Consider the following 13,524-nt stretch of genomic DNA (forward strand, 5'->3'; position numbering starts at 1 on the left):
TACAAGGCCAAGGGACAGGCGGTAATGAACATTCCAATATTTAATATTTGGTTTATTTAATGCTTAAAAGGTAGGGCCCTGAGTTTTCACGTTTAGCTCAGTAAAACGAAGCTCCTCTGATCCAAGCCGATTTACGTTCAATCAAATCTCATGCCCTGAGCTTCTGAAGAGCAGAGTAGCTTTGGCAGCCGTCTGGGGTGTCCAGCCCTTCTGGGAGGTTGGGAGTCACCGCCCCACTCCGTTTTCCCCACTGCCCACCCCCAGGGTCCTCCTGGCTTCCCATGAAACAGAGGAGGAAGTTCCAAGGAATGCCCCTTCCATCTGGCCCACTCTCTCAGCACCTAATTCCAGAGACGAGGTCTGTTGATAATAATAACGGAGAGAGTGTTGATGGTTCTCGCGCAGGAGCGAGCCTTTGTACGAGCAACCAACCCCTCCCTGCACATTAAGCATTTATGAGTATCGATCAGAAGGGCAGGATTTTACAGAGGTCTTAACACTCTTCTCGGACGGGCTCCTCTCTCCCCCTCCCCCTTTGAAATTTAGAAACCTGCCTTTGTATTCCCCCCTACGCTGTTTATTGATTTACGCAAACATCAGTGCTTCCAGCGTGAGGCTAATAGATTTTCATCACGCTGGGGCTCTGTTCATCCAGCTCTTGAATGGGTAAGATTGATCCTGTCGACAATTCGACATCTATACGATTAATAAAGGGCGAGATGGGGCGGGATAGGTTCTGTCTCCTCTTTGGAGGGTGGGCCTCCTCTGTGCTGCAAGGCCCCTCCCCCAAGATGTAGGCTTTTGGTTTTTTGTTTCTTTTCACTTAGCCTCACTTTTACTACAAATCCCAGCTCGGGGGGCCGGGGTCGGGGAGGGTGTTCTAAAATAACCCTCAATGCAAAAATGCAACTTTAACAATACATTTCGTAGTAGGAAGTGCTGTTTGCTTTCTATGGAGTTCCTCTCTCTTTTCCGTGCCATGTACTTTGCAACATATGGTGGACATTAAAACTCTCTCCTTTCAGATTTAATCACAGGGCCGTTACTTTACGTTTTATTGAAGAAAAACATTATTTTTTCGGGGAGCAAAGCAGTTTACCACAGAGGACCTCTCAAGAGGGCCGTTTTTGTTTTGTTTTGTTTTGTTTTGTTTTCTGGAGACCACCGCGAAACAAACAATGGGCAGCTCTCCTTCACGATGAATACATTACGCGCTCGCAGGGAGCCCTTTCTGCGGTAATTAATGTTCCGAGGAGCAAGCTCAGGGGTGGATTCTGGATTTCGTTCGTTCTCGGTTCTGGCACCGGGCCTCAGCACAAGGACACGGAAAGAGCCAGTTCTACCTCCTTCCTGCCGGCGGCCCCTCACCCCGGATTGGCTTCTCCCCGTTACGCACGGGTCGCCGAGAGCTTTGGAAACAGCTCGCTCCAAAACTGGCTCAGAACCTAGGGCTTTCTCTCTCCATTTTCAAAATGCAGACAAAAGGGAGGAACACGTCCCACGCCCACAGCCTGCGAGAGGAGACTCTGCTTCGGAAGACCTGGGCCCCCCGGTCGGAAGCTGGAAGAAAGAGTCCTGCACCCACCGGGCGTCGCTGGGACAGTGGGTCCCAGCCCCCCGGGGCGCAAGCGGAGTACGCAGGGCGCTGTCCCCGCGGGTCGTGCTGGACCGGTGCCCGTGCGCTGCCTTCCTTCCCGGCTCAGGCTCCGGCCAGCGTCCCCAGGCGCCCGGGAACGTGACGCAATGATCTGTACTGTCATTGCCGGCAGAAAAGGCCGCGCAGGGCTCCAGGACCTCGCGACCACCTGCCCAGAGTTTGCAAGGGGTTCAACAAACTGCGATCTCCCCCCACCCCCAAGGAAAGCTAACGGTTACGCTGGTGGGACCGAAACTCGGGCAGCCTCGCGTGCCCCCTACACGCCATCGACTTTCAGATACCACGTCTTTAGAAAAATAATCCAGGGAAGGAACTTTCACCCTCTAGCAGGCAGGCATTAATTAAGTGGCCAATCTGTGCAGAAGACACGCCCCCCTCCTCCCCATCTTCTGCGTCCTGAGGCTGCCTTGGAACCAAACGTCCCCTGGGGAAGCAGGCCGACCTTCTGTGCCAACGGCCCCTTCCGGAAGGACAGCTCATCGGCCGGGAGCACCTGGGCACTGGAGTCCCCCCAAGACGGCTTGGGGCCAACGGTACTTATCATGCAAGGCCCTGCACCCCTGGGGCCCCCAAGCCTCCCTCATACCTCAGAATTGGAGCCAACCAGGGTCACCCAGCTTGCTCCCGCCCAGTTCACTGTCAGACAGCTGGGCTGGCTCTCCAGGTTGTGGGTCACCCCCGCAAGCGTCGCCCATCCCAGATGGGTGATTCCTATCCACTCATCAGGGCCTTGTTGAGGAGGGGACTTGGGCTGCCTCTCTCCAGGGCCCCCCTCATGCTACCCCACTAATGAGGAGCCTGCGCTGACCGCCCAGGGTTGCCTCTGGGAGGCCAGGGGCGTGCCCTTGCCCTGCACCGACTGGGGAACCTGCCAGCCATCGCGGGGGAAGGCGGGTGGGGGGGGGCGGGGGGAGAGCAGGGAAGGGGCAAAGCCAGGAGTGGGGGGGTCAGAGATCTGGGGGGCTGGCGGGTCCGGGCGCGGCTCGGCTAATTGGGAAGCAGAGGCGCAGGCCGGGGCCAGAAGGCGGCGAAGGGGCCCCGGGACGAGCAGGGAGAGAGGCTGCCCGTGTCGCTGCCGGCCTTTCCACGGCAGCTCAGCCTCCTGGCCTGAGGCGAAGCTCGGGGCTAGAGGGCTGAGCTCGACCCGCTGGACCCCAGCCAGGAGCCCACCTCGGCGCTCAGCACGACCCCCCCCCCCGCACTCCTCCCCTCCAGCGCTGTCTGCGCACGGGGGAGGGGGGCCGAGGTGGGGGGAAGGGAGCCGGAGCCCGCGGGGGAGGAGTCCACGGGGCGGAGGCGGGGGGTCGTTATCCTGGCCGGGATCAGGACAAACACAGGACTGGCCCCCTGGGCAGAAGAAGTCGCCTTGCAGGCCTGGGCACCAGCCAACCAGCTGGGGAGCCTGGAGGCTGGGTGGAGGGGCTGCTGTATCCTTAACTGGCCCCCCACCGGGCTCCGCCCAGCCAGGAAGGCTTAGGGTGGTGTGTGGAGAGCTGGGTTTTCCCTCTCTTGAAGGCAAGGGTCTGCCCTGGGTTCGTTCATTCATTCACTCATTCATGTATTCATTCCTGTATCCCCCTCTGTGCCCGGTCTCTGACTCCTGCACCACTGACATGGTCCTGGAGCTGGCCTGTGCGGCCCGGGTCTGTGCTCCCTTTAGCCCTCACGCTGACGGTGGGAGAGGAGATTTCAGATGGGCTGGAGGAATCTGGGCCGGGAAAAGCCCTCCACCTGCTCCAATTCTGAAATGCTCTGTGCCTCCCAAGAGGTCTGGGCCCTGTGTGAGGACCAGAAAGGCAGCTTTCAGGTTTGGGGATGAAGAGGGACTCCCCAGGGCAGAGCAGAAGTGGGGGTGGTTTGGGGCACGTGTCCAGACCCGTGGGTCCCCGTGGCTTCAGGGCACAACCGGGCTGGATGGGATCCTCTGCGGTTCCTCCTGTCAGCAACCGCTCCTGGATTCTATCTTCCTGACGCAGAGGGGTCGTCGTTTGTGCGCACAGGTCCGAAGAGGAGGTGGAGATAGAACACCCCCAAGGCTACAAGAAGAGCTGGTGAAAGACAGGAGAGGGTCCAGAGGCCAGGGCTGTCCCCGCCCTCTGGGGGAGCTCCAGGGACGCCCACATGGACCCACAGCTAGCTCTTCTTGCAGCAGGCAACATGCGGGTCTGGATGGAGGATCCGTTATTTTGACAATACTTCCTCTTCCATCTGCTCATTGCTACTCTGTTCAGATTGGCACCCATAAGACACCTTGCTCTCCAACTGGGCTCATGTGGGTTGAAATAATCAGATCCCCCCAGGCTGGGGAAGAAACCCATCTGGAGAGGGGAGAAGGCAGCTCTCAACTGGCCCCTACCCTCAGGGGGCCTCAGGGCTGTCCACAGGACCAAGCCTTCAATGAAACAACGCTTTTTAATGGTTTCTTTGAGTTGTCAACCAGTACTTTTTGAGCACAGTGGTGGCAGAGCTGAAGGCCGGCAAAGACATCCACACCCTCACCTCTGGAACCTGTGACTATGTTTCCTTATGCGGCAAAAAGAGTTTGCAGGTGTGATTAAGGTTACCAGCCTCCGCCAGTATCCAGGCGGGCTCTGTCTAATCAGAAAAAGCAGAAAATTGCTCCGGCTGGTGTCAGAAGGAGACAGAGAGATTCCAAGCATGTTGCTGGAAGGGCCTCATGGAAAGTGGGACAAAGAATGTGGGTGGCCCCTATGAGCAAAACCAGCCCTGGCCGGTAACCAGCCAGGAAGAGATGTCAGTCCTACAACCCCAAGGAACTAAACATGGCCAACAGCCTGAATGAGCTTGGAAAGTAAACACTCCCCCAGAGCCCCTGATAAGAGCCCATCCTCAAGGTGGACACCTTGATTTTGGACTTGTGATGCCCTGAGCAGAGGGCACAGCTCAGACACCCACATAGTCCCTGGACTTCAGACCCAAGACAGTTAATAAATGAGTGCTGTTTCAAGGCATTGAGTTTGTGATTATCCATTACAGCAGAAATAGGAAACTCACACATACACTCCTACAAGCACAGGACATGTGCCAGGTGCCAGGGACACAGAGGTCCACTAGGAACCTTCCCTATTCTCTCGGAGCTCACAGTTTGTTGGGGGACACAGACAATAAACAGATACGTGAATTTAGAAATTGGATGTAATTTCAGGTGCAGAGAATCAGAGAGTGATAGGCTTGGGGAGACGTTTAGAAAGGGGGTTGGGGAAGGTGACTTTTGGAGCAGAACGTAGAAGGCAAGAGGGAGCAGGTGATGATACCATATGGGAAGAGGGCTTTCCAAGCAGATAACATGAGGACAAAGACAGGACATACATCTGTCGCGTTGAGAAATAGCAGGAGAGATGAGCAGAATGGTCAAGGGAGAGAGTCCCAGGGGGTGAGCAGACAAAGGTCTTGTAAGGCGAGTGTTTTGGACTCAACTGAGTTGCCTGTTGTGGGCTTGTTTAGTTTGTGACGCCCACTGGACCTCTGAGATGTTGAGTAGTCTGGTGGCCTGGTGAGTCTGAGCTTGGGAAGAGCACAGCTAGAGATACTGGATGCACAGCTAGAGATACTGGATGCATGTGGAGGAGGAAACCAGTGGACTGAGTGAGGTCACCTGAGACACAGATGTGCATAGAGGAGAGGAGAGGTCCATTACCTGACCCTGAGTCTCTCTAACCACAGGTTGGGAAGAGGGTCAGGATGTAGCAAAGCAAAGGAAACCAAGAGGGGGTAGCCATTGAGGTAGGAGAGAAACGGAGAAGAATGTTCTGGAAGAAACTGTGTCGGGAAGGAGGAACGTTCCAGAGCAACATAAAAAGGATCACAAGGGAACACTATCAACAAGTTTGTGCTAATGAACTCAATCACTAACGTGAAATACATTCCTTGAAAGATGTAAATTACCAAAGCTAACACAAGAAAAAATAGAAAACATGAATAGTCCTGTATACCCATCACAAAGACGTCAGGGTTGTAATTAATTGTGTGGCCACCAAGAAATCTCCAGGACCAGACTGACTTGTGAATTCTACCACACGTGGGAAAAAAAAATCACCTTCACAAACTCTTTCAGTGATAATGCAGGCGGGAAAATTCCTAAATCATCTTTGAGGCTTGAATCACTCCGAATCCAAAACCAGACAAAGGTGTTACAAGAAAACAGAATTACAGACCAATATCAGCCGTAAACACATAGAAATCCTTAACAAAATATTAGCAAATCAAATTCAAAAGTATATACACTAAAGGGATAATACACCATGACCAAAAGTGGTTTATCCCAGAAATGCAAGGTTGGATTGATATTTGAAAGTCAACCAATGCAATCCACATGTTAAGAGGGGAAAAAAAAAAAAAAAAGGAGGGAAAATATATGACTATCTAAGTAGATGTGGGAAAATGGATCCAATCCTTCTTACATGCCCAGAATTTATTCTGCAAGCTTTAGAGAAGTTTGTAGAGGCATGTGGGAGAAATAGGTTTTAGCCACACATTTTTCCAACTCCTTTTTCCCCTCCCATATCCAACACTTTGAAGACCTTTTACCAGTTCCATATTGATCTTTTCCTGTGTCCCAAACACCAAAAGACTATTTTATTTATTTATTTATTTATTTTGGCCGTACAGCTCGTGGGATCTTTGTTCCCCAACCAGGGATTGAACTTGAGCCCTCAGCAGTGAAAGCGTGGAGTCCTAACCACTGGACCACCAGGGAATTCCCCAGACTATTCTGAAAGTCCCCGTCTGGCACCTGCTGCAAACCCATCTGCTCCAGATGCAGGCAGAAGTCCCTTAGCTCAAAAGCGTTCTCTCTCCATGCACATTAAACACCAAATCCTGCAAAAAGAAAAGTGGTGCCCATTGCCTATATTTTAGACAAGAGAGACAGGAATGATTTTTCTTTTCTTATTTGGAGAAGGGAAGGCTGGCCCCGAGGCTACTTGTGACCTTGGTAGGACCATGTCTTGAGAGAAGCTGGTGGTGAGCACACAGCCCCAACTATGGACAAGGAAAGTGAAGATCAGTGTTTCTGGTGTGTGGCAAACACTACGACTCAGCAGAACTTGAGATTACACTAGGTGGAAATGGCTGCAGGGCTGGGGGTCTGCGTGACAAAGGCCAGACGCAGGGAACAGCAATCAGTGCCTCCTTGGGAAAGTTTTAAGGGACTCTCAAAACTACACTTTGTGAATCATAACTCTATTCACAAAAGGATCCTCACCTTTGCTTTGGACTACTGTGTCTGCCCAACCATCCTGCTGTTTGCCCCTTGACCAATGGTGTAGTTAACTCAGAAGAGGCTCGTGCTACAAGCAGCAGGTGCTTTGGAGGCATAGGATGGGAGCTGATCCGCCTCCTATTTTTAAATCCACCAGCAAATCACCCTGAAGGTCATAATCTGTGATCAGCAGAGTGGCTGCAGCAGCTGAGGGACAATAGGGCTTTAGGTTTCCTGTTGAATCAGTGGCGTTTGAGAAGTTCTGAGTTTCAGTGAACTCTTTCAATTTATTGCGTTCACAGAACCATCTCCCCAAATCAAATTTCACCATGTTCCGGAAGACCCTCCTGTGCTTTTCCTGAGCCATTTCCAATTTCCTTCCAACGGCTTTTGTTTTTTAATTGAGGTGAAACCTTTCAGGGTCTTCGACAAGCCCCGTCCCACAGGGACAAGACACACCCCCTGGGCACTACCAACAGCCACATCCGTTGCTGAGTGAAATTCCACTGGACTTCTTTCTTCCACACCAGCCTTCGGTCAGGGGGCCCTTTCCTGACAAAGAACCACGACACAATAGTGGTCCTGCTTAAGCTTTCAGTGTTTCAACTGAAGCCATCACTAGGCTCAATTGAGTTTCTCCACCTCCGCGCTACTGACATTCAAGGTCACATGACTCTGGAGGGAGGGGGGCGTCCTGCGTATCATGGGATGTTTGCAGCTTCCCTGGTCTCCGACCCCCAGATGTCTGGAGCACCCATTCCCTCTCTTTAATTGGGACAAACAAAAATGTCTCCAGACACTGTCAATGGTCCCCTGAGGATGGGCAGAATCATCCCTGGTTTTGGACCACTTGCAGAAACAGAAAAATAGATAGATAGATAGATAGATAGATAGATAGATAATAAATGGACAGACAGATGGATGGGTAAGCAGGCAGATGGATCCATGAAGATTAGATAGATAGACAGACAGATAGATAGATATAACAAGCTATGCACTGAATTATTTCCCCCTCCAACTTCAAATTCACTTGTCGTAGCCCTAAGCCCCCCGGGCATAGTACTAGGAAGTGCGGCTTTTAGGAGATAATCACGTTTAGGTGAGGTCACGAGGCGGGGGGCCTCCACCGTGTGAGGACACAGTGAGAAGGCTGCAGTCTATAAGCCAGGAAGAGAGCTTCATCAGGAGCTAATCTGCCCACACTGTGATCTTAGACATGCAGCCTCCAGGACTGTGAGACGTAAATGTCTGTTGCTTAAGGTGCGCCGTCAGGGGTGTTTTGTTATAGCAGCCCAAGTTGACTTAGATAGATGATAGATAAATGTGATAGAGGGATAGATTAATGATAGGTAGAGAGATAGATAGCTGATAGACAGATAGCTAGCGAGCTAGATAATTAGACAGAGTCTCTCATGCTGCGTCAGGGTTTCTCAACCTCAGCACTACCGGCATCTGGGGCTGGATGACCCTCTGATGTGGGGTGTCCTGGGCACTGCGGGCTGTGGAGCAACTTCCCTGGTCTCCACCCACCAGGTGCCAGGAGCTTTCGCCCAAGTAGTGACAACCAACAAAATCTCCAGACACCACCACATGTCCCCTGGGAGGGGCTAATCTGCCCCCACCGCCCCCATCCAGAGTCATTCTTGCACACAGCCTGCCCCCCGGGCACAAGGCAGGCTCATCATTAGAATCAGAAGTAACAGTATCAATACTTCCTTGAGCACTTCCTGCATCTCGGGCACTCTCCTTGGAGCTTTTTATACATTAGCTCAGTTCCTCAGAACAACCTCAAAGGATACGTATAATTATTCTCACTTTACAGAAGAGAAACATGAAGTTCGAGCTAGCTTAGTACCTTGAGTTAGAGAGACACACCCAGGAGAGACAGAACCAGCCTGGAATACAGATCGGCCTTCTCCCTTCCTCCGTGGCTCCCGGGCATACCTGCTGCCAACCTGCCAGGGGGGGCGGGAGGGGTGAGAGCGGGTGTGGAAATAAGAAAAATGCTCTGGGAGGCTCACATCAGAACAGGCACCACGGAAGAGCACTGGGTTGTGTGTCTGTCTGTTGAAGGTACGACCTTCTGCTCGTCCGAAAACAACCCTGTGTTTCCCCAAACACTCTCCAAGCCCAGGATTCTCCTGGGTGGTGTGCAGACACGTGTGGCTGAGACCACGCAGCGCAGTCCCCAGCTGGCCATCTGCAAGAAGCACGGCTTTCCATAGATAAACTGCTTCTGACGGGGCTGGGAAAACAAGGGAGCACAGAGACAGTTGAAACGACGCCCGTACTCTCCCTCCACCTCTTTTCTGAAGCCTCCCACACTGAAAACTTCCCAAACAATCCTTTTCATTGGGATCTATTTTTGTTTGGCTGTGAAATTCTGTTTAAGGAAATGCCACAGGCGGAAAATCCAGGCTGCATATTTTGTACTTCGTGAATGACAACACAAGTGATGGGGCCTCGTTAAGATGGATAATTGCTCTAATTTTCTCTCTTCATTTCATGAGTCTTTGGCAGGTGTGCTTCCGACGGACCTGATTCCCAGGCACCTTGGCAACATCCTAAGTGACAGTTCCTGGTGACGCCTTCATGACATAAATGTGGCATCATCCACTCTGGAGATAAGGGACTCCTGGACCGTGTGGGGTGTGGATGGCTACCCTCGGACATCCATCAAACTACCCAGGTCACCAACGCCATCTGGCTTTTCGGATGCCTGACAAGGGGGCAGCCACTGGGAAAAGAGTCGCCCGAAAGAAACTTCTGAGGGTGTTTTCCCAAAGCCGGACACAACCCTCAGCCGTCCCAGGACCCATACAGAACCACAGTCACAGTGCATAATATACTTCAGCCCAGAGGACAGTTCTCTTAGGGCATCCTGACTACGGAGGCGTCTCTAAAGATACTTCACTTGGGCATTGCCGGACGGTCTCCCTCAGTCCTGCACTGCTCACAGGTTATCCGAGGGTTTGCTTTTCTAGCTCTTGAAGTGGCGTGAATATTCCGTACACGGTACACACTGGAATCTTCTACACCGTTCCCCTTAACAGAAAAATATTAAAACTCATAATGAGTGAAATCAGAAAGGATCGTGACACTTCGAGCGCGTGTTTGAAAATTCTTCTCAAAGGGACATACTTGTGCATCCCAGCGGAAGCAGGGAGCAGCCCCAGACTTTATAAACACCAAGGGGTTTACACTTAATTCATCCAGACTGACAGTGGCAGCGTGTCTCCCGGAAAAAACGAGGATGCCGTCAGGAAAAGAACATCCAGCCCATCTTGAGGGCTGTTCAAAGTAGATGTGAACTCAAAGAAGAGAGATTGTCATCTAAGTGAGGTGCACAAGCATGAAATAATGTTAACCGTGCTCATTTTTAAAACATGCTTCACGCCTGACTTTTAAAAGTGGGTAGATAGAAACGTGTATGAATATTTTGGAAGCAGGCTTCCTTTATGGATTTGAAAATCTGCACACACATAAGCACCCAAACTAGTGCCCGTCAGATAGATGCATGGTTTGCTCTGAAGGTGGCTCTTTGGTCCTGGATGCGAGGAGGGGCTCGCTATGGACAAGGCCGTTTTATCCATTAAGGAGGGGCCACCGGGGCCAGGCCGACGTAACTGGTCCACAGCTACCCTTCTGGGTGGGTCCACCCAACCGGCTGTTTTCAGAGAATTCCCCAGCACGGAGGGCAAAGGTCCCCCTGAAAACATGCAAAGACCCTGCCTCAAGCTCCAGCAGCAGACACTGCGTTGACTCCCCTGGCAGAGCCTCTAGACGCAGCTGCCATTTAAAAAACTAGTTCAATTTAACCAGCTTACAGCCTTTTGGGGGAAAATATTGTAAATGAGGCAAAAATAGAGCAGATCGTTAATCTGTCATTTTTTATCCCCCTCGGTTCCATGCCCCAGCTCCTTTCAGCGCTGGGAACATCTGTAACATTTAAAATCCATTTGCACGAAGCCAAGCTCCTCAGCTCCCTCCGTGGGACACCCCCAAACGTTTGAGGGGTGATGCGTGGGAAGGAAAGAGACACAGCATCAGGCGGGGCTTGTAACTCCGCCTGTCGACTTTGGTGTTTGAACCATGCCCCCCGACAGTTGGAGAATTTAACTAATGATCCCAGGGAAATCATGTGAAACATTATTTAAATAACTGGAAAATCTATGCTGACCCTCAGCCAATACCCATTTACCCAAATTAAAGGAAATACAGAGTCAGAGGCCGCGGGGGACAGAAGGGGCTGCGAGTCTGGAAACCGAGCTGTAATCTCTTCTCCGAGGATGTGGCTTGAACAAAGGAGGGGCGGGGGGGGTGTCTGAAGGCTGGGCACCTTGTGGGCTGCAAGGCGTGGGCTGCTGGGTGGACACCCTTCTCCTCTCCTCCGTGAGTATTCCGTGAACTTCTCGTGACGACCCAGGGAAGTGTGTGCCACTGAGGCAAAAGGATGGTGACCTTCCTTTCCGAACAAGTAACCCATTTTTGATGAGGTTCTTCGTTGCCTGGTTGTAAGAAAGAAGGTGCTGCCAGGCTCACAACGCCGTGAGAGCTTTGAAGGATACTGGTGGACTGTGTAGCTAAAGGGGCACCATTAGAAAAGGGGGACGGGGAGCTTCTCCGCATGGTGCGGGCTACATGCTGCCTAGCAGGACAGAGCATTGGGCTGCAAAGAACTACTTCTGGGCAAATGATTAAACAGGAATTTTCAGAAAGAAAGAGGATGTCTCTCCTCTGAAGCAGGGTGCATCTTTCTGTCAATGATATGATATAGCTTAACTAGAGATTGTGTTCTTTATTCATGGTACATAACATAATGGTATTTCTTGCATCTGGTAGTATCTTAAATTTGAGGAAATTTAGTATCTTTTCAGTGGTAAATGACACAGTTCAAAAAAGTCCTAAAGGAAGAAAGAAACATAATTTACCACTTGATTACACATTAGGCTAATGCGTAGCTCTCTAGTTTTTAAGCATTACATTTTCTTTCATAATTAAAGAAAAAAGAGGGTGTCTGTCTTCTTATGGGATGGAGCACACAGCAAAGTCACATGAACTTGAAGGCGGAGGTCTGGGTGATGCATACAAACCAAGGCACACAAAGGATTGCCAGAAAAACACCAAAAGCCAAGGGAGAGACACAGAACAGATCTTCCCCTAGACCCCCCAGGAGGAACCAATCCTGCCAACATTTTGACCTCAGACTTCTGGCCTCCAGGACAGTGAGAAGATACATTTCTGTTGGTGTCACCCTGTCAGTGGTACTTTGTTACAGGAGCCCTAAAAGGGCTTCGATATTCACCCAGCCTGAGTACTTGTCTTAGTCAGCTCAGCTGCCATAACAAAATATCCCAAGACCAGGGGGCTTAAACATCAGACAGTGATTTCCCACAATCCTGGAGGCTAGAGTCTGAGATCCAGGTGTGGGCAGGGCTGGTTCCTCCCGAGGCCTCTCTCCTGGGCGTGTAGACGGCCCTCTCCTCCCTGTGTCCTCACAGGGTCATCCCTCTGTGAGTGTCTGTGTCCTGATCTCCTCGTCTTATGACACCAGTCCTATGGGATCAGGACCCACCCTAGTGACCTCATTTCACCTTCATCCCCTCTTTAAAGACCCCGTCTCCAAATGCAGCCCCGTCTTGAGGTTCTGGGGGTCAGGGCTTCAACATGCGAATTGTGTGCGGACACAGTTCAGCCCGTCCCAGACGGTGAGATTGTTCCTGGTTTATAGTTTTACTTGGTGTCACACCATTAACCTCCTCTCTGTGTCAGTTTTACGTACTGTACCTGATGCTGCCATCAACTTTTCCACCCCAGTCTCAGAATCCTTCCCTGATTAGGAAGCCAAGGAAGTTTTGGGGAATCAACTTTGAAAACACCATCTAACGATGAGAAAACTCTTCCATTAGGCATCTCCCTTTGGTTTTTGTAACAAGGAGTTCTGCGACTGGCACTGTCTGTAAGAAGCCACAGACCTTCTGGTCCACCTGCAGTCCCTTTATTTTTTTTTTCCACGAGGGAGAATGTGTTTCTATTATTTTATTTTGTTTAATTGAAGTATAGTTGATTTACAGTGTTGTGTTAATTTCTGCTGTACAGCAAAGTGATTCCATTATACACATATGTACATTCTTTTCCATTATGGTTTATCATAGGACATTCAATAGAGTTCCCTGTGCTCTATAGTAGGTCCTTGTTGTTTATCCATCCTATATATAATAGTTTGCATCTACCACCCCAAACTCCCAATCTGTTCCTCTCCCTCCCCCCTTCCCCTTGGCAACCGCAAGTCTGTTCTCTCTGTCTGTGAGTCTGTTTCTGCAGTCCCTTTAGAAATGTTCTTCCAAGAGGGTTCGGGGCTTTCCCTCCTAAGCCACCCTCTGCTGGTACACACCTCTCATAATCTTTAGGCTGACAATCTGAAAAAATTTAAAGTAAAACAAGGGCATAAAGACACGCTTATTGAAGGATAAATTCACAGTGAGAATTAGTTATCGGGACTGAAGTATACAAGAATTATCAATGACTTTGGTGGTAAAATTGAAACCCCAAACCAGATTTTTTTAAAAGCCCAGATAACAGAGTGTCTTAATCACATCTACACAAAGCCATTCCAATACCTCCCAACGTGGACTGTGTGTGCCCA

This window comes from Mesoplodon bidens, assembly GCF_964165515.1.
Source record: "Mesoplodon bidens genome assembly, chromosome: X".
Taxonomy (NCBI): Eukaryota; Metazoa; Chordata; class Mammalia; order Artiodactyla; family Ziphiidae; genus Mesoplodon; species Mesoplodon bidens.